The following is a 13,564-nucleotide window of genomic DNA, read 5'->3' as shown; positions in this document are numbered from 1 at the left end:
AAACTAGATTTATACTCACACTTTATTTATTCATAAGAATCGATATTCCTTGATATTTTACACCAAATAAAGTTGACTAAAAACATATTATCTCCTATATAAAAGATATGCAAATAGCATAGGGAATGTTGTTACTACATTCTGATAACTAATTTTTCTTCTAAACCTTTTAGAATAAAACTCTAGGTTAATTTCCACTACAATTTTCTTACATGTTGTTTAGAATAAAATATTTTAAAAAATAACTTTGACTTTTACGTCATTCATTGAGTGGCTATTCAAAATATAGCTCCACTGAATTTTGTGGGGCTAAAAAGGAACTTATTAAATAATTTGTACCTTCAATGAGTTTAAAGAAGACAAAGTGACAATTTAATTCATTTAAATGGTTTACAAATGTTAAGTAATAAGGTTAATAACATAAATTATGCTACACAACAGTGAATGATATGCTAATGACCCTGAAAATATAGTGTTGGAAGTAAAAGGTTATTGTGGCCTCTTATGAAAGAAATAGGATTTACACTGCAATTTTAGGGATGGGTTTTGAAAGAATTCTCCCTGCCAGTTCTACACGTTTTTCGACAGCTTGTGTTCGGAACTCCTTTTTTCAAGAGTGTTTGTGTAACAAACAATAGAGATAGTGTCTGCCTTTAGGGAAGAGGGCAGATTTGTTTCCTGACCAGGATAGTAAATATAATATTTACCTCAGGGGCGAAGATTAATCAGGCTTTCTTGCAGGACCTTTATAAGATGGGGAGCTTCCTGAGCTCAGGGTCTCTTAGCTGTGTCAGAAACCAATTGATGTGCATGGCATTCACCTGGGCTGCCCAACACATTGTCCCTATGAAAATTAAGGAGGGAAAACCTATGAAGAGAGGAAGCACATACTTTTGAGGCTTCAGTAATGAGGTCTTTTCTCTCAGACCCAGGAGTCTTGTGTTTGCGGTTAGCATCCATGAAACTGTGGCAGGCTAATATATTAGCCAGCAAGTAGGGAAAATATCAGACCCCTCACCATTCTTAACAGAGTAGTGGGGAAGGCCAAAGGTATCTTTTAATGGGTGAGAAATTTGATTAAAGGCACGATATAAGGGAGAATAATCCCACAGAGTTTAAGGACTAGTGGTTAAGATGGTGGGTATGGAGGAGAAATGAGAGCTTAAATTGAAAGATAGACTGTTAATTATGTCATAATTATGTTGAACTTTTACTGCCAATGTTTTTACTGTATGAATGATGATCTGCCATTTATGTAAGATGCAAAATAAATAATCCTTACATAAAGAAATCAATCCTTTATGTAAATCCTATTAAGCAAAATTTTCTCACCCACCACCCATCCTCCCAAAACATCAGCCTTGGGTTTGGAAGGTCTTAATAATGTTTGATGTGGTAATTACAATGCTTATTAAAATGAGTTGCTGTCATGCAAATTGCCCTATTAATAAAATTTGAGACAGGATTTTGCAATTTTCTGAATTATACCCATGAAGAATACTTGCTTATCAGTGTTATTTACAAGTGGGACATACAACCAATCTAATTTCCAAATAGTATTAGAGTTCCTAATAAAAGAGCTTTGTCAAAAATCCTATTACATACCTGTTTACTGATTCGTGTTCAGAGGACATTAGAGAAGAATTACTTTTAAATCAGTTTAGTCCTCTCTCAATTATTATCCATTCAGTACTGGTCATATGCACCCTCTTAAGATGCATTCACGGAGCACCTACTGGAGTCTTCCGGAATCTCACAAATACACAATCAGAATGGCAACTGGCAGCTTTCCCTCAGTTGCTCTGCACCTGTTCCTACTGCGTTTAGGTCCCTCATTCAACCTGATTCTGAAAATCTCAGGCATTCTATAAGCCTTCTGAGCTGGAGGGCTGGGAAGGCCACTTCAATTAGTCTGTCAGTTTGCAGTGTTAACTGGTGACCTACAATATGAAAACCACTCTACTCGAACTACTGGTGAGAGATGAAACAAAAATACAAGGCTTTTGCCTTGTAGAACCTTATAATTAGTTGGAGACGTGAAAAATAGACATAAAAGTATTTTGGTTAAAAATTAGATGAGTAAGTCTAAAAAATTTGTTTACATATCAAAAGTACTAAGGGAAAAGTGATGCATGACATTCATTAGAAAGCCCTCTCACTAAATATGTTAAGGAATTAAAAAAAATGGATATAATCATTACATCAGTGTGCATTTAATTTCTAGGTTGTTATTCTTATAAAAACTATCCATTCCTGAGCAAACGTATTCTCAGGAATACATTTGTAATGAAAGCTTGTAGTGTTTTTCATAAAGATAGAAGGCTATTCAAATGTGCGACTGTGTTTATACTTTTGCTCTTATTGTTACCAAGAGATCTTTTAAAATGTTCACATCTAAATTTTGTAAAGATTCTCTTTCATCCAAAAATTATTTATAAATTTGGTCATTTAAAAGAGGTAAATCTATGGTTAAACTGAATAAAAGGCCCTTAAGAACACAGTGCATTGTCTGGGTGGGATTCCCTAGCCAAAGGTTAAGTGGCGGTTAAGTGGCAGGCAGATGCTCCTGCTGAGTCAGCCAGAGAATGGAGATTGGCATCCAGCGTTCTGATTTCCAGGCAGTTCATGGAGCCCTCTGAATCTAGCTTTCTCCCTGAGGGCAAAGTCTGCTACCATCAACTCTGTATTGCACAGACATTTCATAAAAACAAAAAAAATGTTTGGAGAAGGAATATAATTTGTACGAGTAAAGTGAGCTAATAAAATGGTTTGAATATAAAAAAGGGAGGATGTTTAATGTGTTTTTTTCTCACGTATTTTAAAGTTCAGCAAATTCTGAGTCACACAGAAGGTAAAGTAAAAGTTTGAAAGGTAAATTATTGCTTACTTAATTATTTAGCCCTTGAGGCCATACTTTCTCTGAATGTATTCAGAATACATTATACTATCAAATTTACATTTATAACAGTTTCAAGAAAACCTGGCTACCTTTGCTTTTGCTGTTCTATACCGTGAGTCAGGTCAAGTACTTTGAAAATATGCATTGTTGACTGGCATTATAGGATAAGGTGGAAGGATTCTCAGAGAGAGTAAAAAAGCCATGAGATTCATACAAAATAAGAAGCTCTTTAAAATTAAAATGATTTCTACCTCCAACTTTAAGACAAGAGTTTATTTTATTTTTTCCTTTTGACAATTGAAGGAAATGATTCTTGAGAAGGGTGTCAGAGAGTACATCTGACCTTGCTTCGATACTTGATATTTTCAAAAACTTAGCTCTGTTCTCTCTTGATAGAGGGAAAAATTTAATATGTCTTAGCTTCTGAAACATACTGGTGTGATTGATCCATGAAATACTGAAGTATCTGAAAAGCAGCCTACTTTCAATCTCTTAAACTGAAAGTGAAGTGAAAATTTCTGCACCCTACTAGAGGGCACTGGAGTGTTTTTATTCATGATCTCTTGAGTTTGTCACCAGGCTTAGAATATAAAAATCCCTGTTTCATGAGGTAACGCTGAGGCAGATATGCAATCAAGACATCCAGATGGCTGTGAATGAAGTAAATGAAAGGGTTTGTTTCAAATGTTTTCAGGTGTCCACCCCTAAGTGCTGTATTCTAAATGTAGAAGGGAACATGTGAAAAAAAGCTTTTAGAAATATTTTCCAGTTTTCAGAATGAGCTAAAATAGAGAAAGGGGAACAAATTCCATTTTTTAATCCCACTTCCACTATCTTATTCCAGTCTCTCATCACTTCACACCTGGTTCCTGCAAAAGGCCTCCCAGCAGACCTCTCTCTCAATAATAGTTCTGTCCTTAAATTTATTCTGCAGATTATTGCCAGATCAATCTTCCTTAAATTCAATGCTTATCACAGTACTTGCCACTCAAAATTTACATTCTTTCTATGTTTTTGATTAATACAAATCCAAGCCCCTCTGCTTATTTTTTCTCCTGTTCCGTTGAAATTTAATTCCTCATCCTCCTAAAGCAACATCCTTCGACCTCACCTCCCTGCTCCCCATCCTCTATCATGCTTCTTGACCCCCATATTCATAGCTATACATTTTGTTCTCCCAAAGGTCTTGTAAACTCCTACAGAGTAGAGGTCACCTTATGTCATTATTTACTGTAACTATGTCCAAATGAACAACTCAGTGACAAACTTAGGGTATGAGAAACACGTGTTGCTTAATTACTCAAGGGCACTGGACATAAAATCAAACTGTTTGATGTTATATCTTTTAAAATGTGCATTTGAATTTTTATCTTCATCCTTCTTTAGACTTGTGGACTTTCTTTCATGATCTCTGAATTCTAAGAAATAGTCTATCAGTCATCTATCTATCTATCATCTCTCCATTTTTTAGGACAAGATCTCACTCTGTTGCCCAGGCCGGAGTACAGTGGTGCAATAATAGCTCTCACTGCATCCTCGAACTTCTGGGCTCAAGTGATCCTCTCACCTCAGCCTCCTGAGTAGCTAGGACTCCAGGTGCACACTGCCATGGCTGGCTAATTTACTAGTTTTTTGTAGAGACTGAGTCTTGCCATGTTGCCCAGTTTGGTCTTGAACTCCTGGCCTCAAGCAATCCTCCTGCCTCCACATCCTAAAGTGCTGGGATTATAGGTGTGAGCCACCACACCCAGCCCTACCTATATACTTATTTTATTTTATTTTTATTTTTGAGACAGAGCCAGAGTGCAGTGGAGTGATCCTAACTGACTGCAACCTTTAACTCCTGGGCTCAAGCAATCTTCCCACCCCAGCCTCTTGAGTAGCTAGGACTACAGGCAGATGCCAACATGCCAGGCTATTTTTTTTTCTTTCTGTACAGACAAGGTCTCACTCTGTTAACCAGGCTAATCTCAAACTCCTGGACTTAAGAGATTCTGCTGCCTCAGCCTCCCAAAGTGCTGGGATTACAGGCATGAGCAACCAGGCCTGGCCTCTCTATATGTTTTAAAGTCTGTGCTAACTCATTCTTAATGATAACAATAACTTACTGCTTAAACATTGTGTTCTTATAAATTTCCTCAAAGCAAGCATTCAAGCAAAGACATGATGGCATTTGTCCATATGTATATTATGAAAAAGAGAGCAAGTGACTAATAATCTTAATGGCAGTTCTCTGAGGGGTCAGTATGTTTTGGTTGGAAAAGCCAGAGTTGGAAATTAACTATGTTCTTTCTTTTTTCTATGAACAGCAGTATTTTCAATGTGAGACTGAGATCTGCAAAACAATGTTTTTGAATAGTGCCCTTTGTGGGAGTAAAATTCTACTTCATATGGTACAGTATATAGTGAAGCATTCAGTATTCATTCAACAAACCATTATCAAATGACTTCTGTGTCGCAGATTCTGTGTGACTCAGTGCTGGGAACACAGTGGTAAACAGAACCAGCATGGTTATATCATCAGAGAGAGTAGAATCCAGCATAGCAGAGTTAAGATAATTGTTGTAGTAGCTGAAATGCTAAGCTAAGATTAGAAGATCATGGTTCCATTTCTTCTTGTGTTAACTCTCAGACTTGCAAAATTGTGAATTTAACAAAGAGACTTACTTAACTTTCCTACGTCTAAGTTTGTTTTTTCCTTTCTAAATGAAAAAAATTGGATGAAACATCCTTAATCATCTGCAAAAGTTTTAGATTATTTAATTATGAACTTTTTTTCTATTGAAAGGATATTTCACATTAAGCAGAAATCACCTAGAATGAAGATTTTTGAGTGTTTTTTGTAGTATGGAAGGAAAAATAGACCTCTAATAAACATATACTTACTTTCTTTTTCTAAGAACAGTTCTGAATAATTTTAATAATATACCAATAAACATTTTCTGAATACCCATTAGGCTTGGAGATATTAAAAGGTATAAAGCATATTATCTACCCAATAATTATAGACTCTTTGAGAAGTAAGAATAGACATAAGATCATAAGCACAAGGAAGAGATATTACAGAAGCTGAGGGGAATAAATAGTCGCTAAAGACCATCATGATCAAAGGAAGTGTTGAAGTTGTCAAGAAAGAGTTGACTTAGCAAGTCTAGGTGAGAGGGAGATATTTTTCTGACAGAATGGGGCTACATATATATGCATACATATGCACATATATATATATACATATGCACATATATACAAACACACATAGACACATACAGACAGAAACAAACTATATATGTATGTTATGTATCTATATATATCGTTTGTCATTTGAAAAAATTTGCTAGTATATGTGTGAATGGTGAAGGGGCTGAGAGAGAGAAAGCAATCAATAGAAGCCCTCTTCTCTACATTTGCGACTTAGGCCACTCCAATTTAAATAGATTGTTCAAATCTTCACAGCATGTTGCTGGCAAAAATAGGAATTAGAAATTAAGTCTTATAACTGTGTACCCACAAGTGGTACATAGTAAAATTGTTTTAGAATATATAATGTTGGTAGTAGAAGAACTCAACATTAGAAATAGAAAACTAGCACATTTTCCTTTTTAGCATGTCATTTAGCAAATAACATGTTTTATTAATAACATAGTGAATAACAAGTTAACTGTGAGTCTGAACTGTTGTAAACTATTGTCAACAAGCTAATTCATTCAGTGAGCACATCTTTTTGAAGTTCCACTGTTAATAGAATAATACAAGGTATGAAGAAGGTGTTGCAACTGATGGGAATTAGAGGAATGAGATAATGTATTTTTAAAAACCCATGAATATAGTTTCTGTACTCTGGCTTAGAAGAGAATGCAAAGTATACCTAAAATGAAGTAACTGATTATTATATACTTTTTCAGTAAGTGCATTAACCTTTTGACAGAGAAGATTTTAGTTTTTCACTTCTATTTCAGGATTTCCTTTCCCATTGAATTTGTGTTTTATTTTACTTGAAAGACATATATGCATAAATTAACACATTTTCTGCATAACTTTATAATAAAATCAGTTTACTAAATTGTTGCTGCTTAATTTTCTCTCCATGGTAAGACCATTTCCATTCAGCTTTGTCTACCATATATCTTCTCTTGTAAGTTAAACATGTAGTGTTGTTCTAAGACAAGAATGGTAATATTGGTAATATTGACTGTAACTGCTGGATAAAGTAGAATGACTCCAGTCTTAGTATGCATAAAAAATTAATTAGCAAGCCTTTCAATTAAGATTGTATAATCCTTTCAAAATGTTCACTGTGTATATGCTCATTTCTAATTCTGTTTGAATTTTTCATCTTTGTACTTTTCTAAATATTATTCTGTGCCAACTCGAATTTTTCTTATTGACACCTGTCAGATCTCACCACCTTTTTTACCTTGCCTAAAGGCCCCAAAGACATTTTTCTGCTCTGTTGCAATTAGAGTGTATCCTCATGAAGTATTTTTGGAGAAGTTTCCTTCTCATAGCTCTGAAACCATATTGCGGGTTTTAACTCTGGTTATGTATCCTAATCTCTTGTGATTTAAAACATTTGAAGACTTGGTCTAAGCCCAAATCTCTTGAATCAAAGCTAGGTGTGTCATTTTAACACTCTGTCAAAAGTCTTCCCCCAGGGTTTCTGAAAATTACTTTGGTTCACAAAGCCTTCTGCCTCCTGAGCTTCTACTTCTCTTTCTCTGTCACTGTGCAATCTTGCTTGGGCCAATCATAAAGCATGGTGCCATTTGTTTTCACAGCAAAACTCCACTACCACCAAGCCTCCATGAGCCCAGCAGACTTCACTGAAAATTGTCCAGATATGATTGAGGCTCCTAGCAATACCTAAAGCTTTACCTGGACCTGATGGAATCATTGATCCTAGTTTCTTGTGTTCCCTCAGTGTATTCAAACATTCTCTGTCTTCCTGGCACCATTCATCCCTGCATGCTTCTCTTTCCTTCTTCCTTTCAGGACCCACAAAACAAATCTCTTTCCCCATCTGTCATCAACTCCCATGTCATGACAAATAGCATCCCCCTTCTCTAAGCCCTGATAGGCCCTCCCTCCTGAACTCCAAGCTTTACCTTCACCCTGAACACCTATAAATGTATTTTTAAAGAGTGATCTCTTTGGGGAAACTAGTGCCAAATATTAGATTAATGAAATTCTTCTACCTTGTTACAGCCACATAAGAAATACCTGGATTCCTGTAACTGCAGAGTTCCCAGGTGGTGTTCGTGATAGGATCTGTAATTGCTTTTACTCTTCTTCTTCTCCTTTTTTAATGTCTAGGTATATGTTAAGATCATAAACACAAATCCTTTAGCTTCAAATTGAACATGAGAATTGGAAACTCTTTTTGGGTATTTAAAACACCAAAACTGAAGAGAGAAGTTATTTTCCGGTATTTCAAAGATCTTCCTTAACATTGCATTTAGCTATGTGTTATATAAGTTCTATAGCATTAACATTTGTCCCACAAGCATATATTCAGTATTATGTGCTACTAACTTGGGCATTAAGGTCATTAGAGCACCATTGTGAGTACAAACATGAGCCAAGCTGCTGGCTTCTCATCCTGGATTTATACTTTGTCACTTGTAGAAATTTTTATAATTCAGATATTTTCACTGTCTGAACCTCATGCAACTAAAAGCTGCTCATTTGTAAAATGGAGACAATAATAACAATTCTTCCCTTATAGGATTGCTGTAAGGATAAAATTAGTCAGGGCCTGTATAGTTATTGGTTCAGTGGCTGACACAAAGTCAGAGCTCAGGAAGGTCAGCTCTTAATTCCTGTCGACAAATGGCATGCTAGGGTTATAGGAGACAAAAGCTCCAAGAAGGATTGTTGTCTTTGACAGCATTGTGAACTTCACATGGGTTGGTGCCTGATAAAAGGCCCTTTTAAAAAAAAAAAAATCAGGAAGTTAATGGAAAACTTCCAAGGGTAGGGATTGTTAAGCAAATGTGTTAATGAGTTAATCTAATTGCAAGCATACATCTCCACCTTTTACTAGGTTTACAGCCTTGGACAATTTCCTTAGCTCTTTATCAAAGGTCCCTGATGATATCTATACAGTTGTTTTTATTATTTAATCATCACAACTACTTTTACAAACGTTAATCAAGTACTTGCTATTTGCCCCCAAAAGTGTTAAGCCCATTATAAGGATTTTAAGTTTTATAACTATAGAAAGGTTTAAAATGATGAATGACATGGTAAGAACTCAATAAAGGATGCTAAGAAGAAAAAGAGTAAGAGTGAAAGGAAGAGGCAGTGGGATATGTCATATTTAATTTGTTTATATTTAGGTGTAAAAGACTTCATGTATATTAAAATTATATCACTATCTATTAATACTACTGGTACTCTACTAACAATAATAAAATAACATCTCATAGCATTTAATATGTACTGTACATGTATCAAGTGCTTTACATATAGGATTTCACCTAATACATTAAATAGGTACAAGTCCCATTTTACAGATGATGAGTGGGAAGAAAAATGATGTGAAGCAGAGAGGATATTTGATGGAATTGAGAATCTGGAGGGACTGGAATGAAAACTCAGATAACTTTAGGAAAAACTGTCTTTGTAATACAAAGACAAGAAGGAAATAGAAAAACAGATAAAGTAGGCTGGCAGTGGCTAGGAAGTTGAAAGAGTTCGTACCTGTTGTCCATTTTGAGACACTAAAATAGAAAGTTATTTTGGTGAGAATGTGAGCAACAGTTGGGTTAGAGGTCTGAAGAGAATTCTACATATTTGAGACAAGTATTGTGAAACATAGGACATGCCATTTACTTGGAGGAGAGAGGCTTGTGAAACAGCACTAAGGCTTCAGTCAGGTTGATGAGTAGGTGCACCAGGCAACACAAAAAACAGGAGATGGGAGGCCAAGATAAAGGGAGAACCATCTGGGTTTATAATTTCAGAGCTAGGATGTCTTTGTGTGATCCTAAGGTCTAGGTAATACTTTTGTGAGAGTGTTGCCGAGGTGAAATGGAAGTGACTGTCCTTTCAGTAGAGGGTATTAGGGAATATGGAGCTAGTGAGGATGTATTGATGCGGATATTGAAATCACAGCATTTGGTAGCAGGAATCATGTAAGAGAGAGGGGTTATAAACCAGGTGAAAAATGTTCCTCAGGAAGTTGATGGAGCAGGTAAACTAGCAGATAATGCAATAAAAATAGAAAAAGGGGCTTTCCCAAGCTGCGGCGGAAGATGGCGGAGGTGCAGGTCTTGGTGCTTGATGGTCGAGGCCATCTCCTGGGCCGCCTGGAGGCCATTGTGGCTAAACGGTACTGCTGGGCCGGAAAGTGGTGGTCGTATGCTGCAAAGGCATCAACATTTCTGGCAATTTCTACAGAAACAAGTTGAAGTTCGGACCGTGCGAGGCTTGCTGCCCCATGAGACCAAGCGAGGCCAGGCTGCTCTGGACCGCCTTAAGGTGTTTGATGGCATCCCACCGCCCTACAAGAAAAAATGGATGGTGGTTCCTGCTGCCCTCAAGGTTGTGCGTTTGAACCCTACAAGAAAGTTTGCCTAACTGGGGCACCTGGCTCACGAGGTTGGCTGGAAGTAGCAGGCAGTGACAGCCACCCTGCAGGAGAAGAGGAAGGAGAAGGCCAAGATCCGGTACTGGAAGAAGAAACAGCTCATGAGGCTACCGAAACAGGCTGAGAAGAACGTGGAGAAGAAAATTGGCAAATACACACAGGTCTTCAAGACCCAGGGACTCCTGGTCTCAGCCCAATAAAGACTGTTAACTCCTTAAAAAAAAAAACAAAGAAAAGAAAAATAGAAAAAGGGAAGTAGTTGTATATATGAGTAATTAAAAACTAATGTGATATATTGATTATGGCATTAAACTTTTACTTGATTGCCTCCAGTGAAACAGATTTATTCTATAAAAAGAATAGTTTTAGAAATATATTCTTTTAAATTGTTTCGTTCATTCTGTTCTGTCTTCAATAAATATTTCTAATTATTTTAGCTCCATTGTATTTGATTACATTTTACTTCAGCAAAAAATAAATTAAAAATGCCATATATGGTGGTGATAATTGGTGATTTTTTTTGTGCTAAGGCTTCTCCACTGTTATGTTCTTTCTTCTTCCTTTTTCGTTCTTTGGTCATCCTTATTACTATATAGAATATACATAGATAAACACATATATAAAACATACAAGTAAATATATATAAATATACATAAAGCATGTATTCTGTTTTCTTTTTCCATTTTTTCTCTATTATCAGCTCTCTTTTTGTTTCAGTCTTCTAATTTTCTCTTTCATTTACCCTTATTCATTGCATTTGGTTTACATATTATTTCTGGGTTCTTATAAATATCATCTGTATTTTTATATTACTGAGATCCATATTATGGTTTTATATTTTTAAATTTACTTAAGGATGCTTTTTACTATTGGTCAGCCATTTAAGCCAAAACTTGCAATGAAGTAGAAATGTCACACATTATGTTGTTCTAAAACTTCTGACCATCAAATTCATCTTTATATTCTTTGCAAATTGATCTGAATTACTATTCTGTAAGCTGAAAAAATAGTGGAGGAAGAAACTGTCCTTGTTTTTCCTGTTCTTCAGTTATGTAACAAATACCTGTCTGCTTATTATTAATATTTATTCCACATAATGTATGATTGCTTTTCTTTGAGTATTATATCAATGTAGTATCTTATTAGTAGACTTCATCCTGTTATGTTATTTGTATGACCTCAGAGCAACAATCACTTTGAAATGAGGGAGTTGGAAGACGTTTTTGTCAGGTCCACTCTAGCACTGACATTTTACTACAACCTTCATTTCTGATAAAAGTTTATGGTTTCGAAGCAACAAATTAGTGAAACCAAAAAATTAGTAGAAAGTGAATATTTTAAAAACTAATTTTATTATTATTCTTTCAGAGATGCTTACTTTAACTTTGTCATAATGATTTGTTGAATTAAAGAAACAGTGTTTCTAGGATAAATAGTCAAAATTGTTGGAATGTTGAATTGGAAGATGAGAAGTTACCTAGACATCAAGTTTTATGTGTCTTTATTTAAAAAATCAGATGTGAAAATACTATTTCAAATTATATATATGACATATGTATGTATATAGAGAGAGAGGGAGTGGGAGAGAGGAGATTTATTTTAAGAAATTGGCTCCCACAATTGTGGGAGCTGACAAGTCTGAAATTTGTAAGGCAGGTCAGTAGGATGGAAATTTAGGTAAGAATTAATGTTTCAGTCTTGAATCCTAACTTCACAAAGCAGCAGGATGGAAACTTAGGCAGAGTTTTTATATTGCAGTCTTGGAGAGAATTCCTTCTTTTCTGGAAACCTCAGTCTCTGTTCTTAAAGTTTTCAACTTTAAGCTTGTTCACATTATGAAGAATAGTATGTTTTATTCAACGTTTATTGATTAAGATATTAGTCACATCTAAACAATAACTTCCAAGTACTAATGTTTGACTAGGCAAATGGGCACCATAAACTAGGCAAGTTGACACATAAAATTACTCATCGCATCTCTTTCAATTATTTTGAGAGTTTATTCTTCAAATGTCTAACCAATTCTCTATAAAAATAAAAGACATATAAAATAAAAGTTTGAAAACATTGCTAAAGTAAATGAGTCTGGTTGAAAGCTTTAACAGAATATTCTTAGCATCATTGCAATCTTTTCATCATAATTGTATTCATTTATAGCTAGTAGTCATCCTATCATTTTGTCAGTTTTTTTTTTTTGAGACGGAGTCTCGCTCTGTTGCCCAGGCTGGAGTGCAGTGGCACGATACCCGCTCACTGCAAACTCCACCTCCTGGGTTCACGCCATTCTCCTGCCTCAGCCCCCCGAGTAGCTGGGACTACAGGCGCCCGCCACCATGCCCGGTTAATTTTTAGTATTTTTATTAGAGACGGGGTTTCACTGTGTTAGCCAGGATGGTCTCGATCTCCTGACCTCGTGATCTGCCCGCCTCAGCCTCTCAAAGTGCTGGGATTACAGGCGTGAGCCACCATGTCCAGCCCTCAATCATTTTTTAAACAAGTTAAAGTAGATATCACTAGCCAAAGTTTAAGAAGTAAAGACTAACCATTTAATCTGTTTTAAACAAATTGCTGTTTTGACCAGTTTGTTTTGGACTAGGTCACACAAAAGTAATTCAATGCAAATATATGAAGACAATACACATATTGCTCATATGCACATATCTGTAGCTAGAGATATATGGCTATGAATAGATCATTTTTTACTTAAACAGGATTACTGCAAAAGTGCATATGAATGGTATCATTTTGCAGGAAATCAAGGACTGAGTATGTTACCATAACTCCATAGTGCTAAAATAATATAAGCTTTCTTGGCTGTTATGATACTTGTCTTTTTGAGACAGAGTCTAGCTCTGTCACCCAGGCAGGAGTGCAGTGGTGCAATCTCAGCTCACTGCAACCTCCGCGTCCCAGGTTCACACGATTCTCCTACCTCAGCCTCCTGAGTAGCTGGGATTGCAGGCGCGTGCCACCATGCCCAGCTAATTTTTGTATTTTTAGTAGAGACGGGGTTTCATCATGTTGATCAGGCTGGTCTCGAACCCCTGACCTTGTGATCCCCCCTCCTTGGCCTCCCAAAG

General features: G+C 36.1%; 1 protein-coding gene and 1 pseudogene across 2 annotated transcripts in view; both read left to right on the top strand.

Moving 5' to 3' along the window:
* Nucleotides 1–13,564, top strand: part of MDGA2 (MAM domain containing glycosylphosphatidylinositol anchor 2) — an 825,106-nt gene that overhangs the window by 474,507 nt on the left and 337,035 nt on the right. The gene's annotated exons all lie outside the window — the stretch shown is intronic.
* Nucleotides 6,942–10,807, top strand: LOC129049765 (large ribosomal subunit protein uL13-like; annotated as a pseudogene).

The sequence above is a fragment of the Pongo abelii genome, chromosome 15 (assembly GCF_028885655.2).
Source record: "Pongo abelii isolate AG06213 chromosome 15, NHGRI_mPonAbe1-v2.0_pri, whole genome shotgun sequence".
NCBI lineage: Eukaryota > Metazoa > Chordata > Mammalia > Primates > Hominidae > Pongo > Pongo abelii.
Note: the sequence above shows the minus strand (reverse complement) of the source record. Positions and strands in the feature narration are given on the sequence as shown.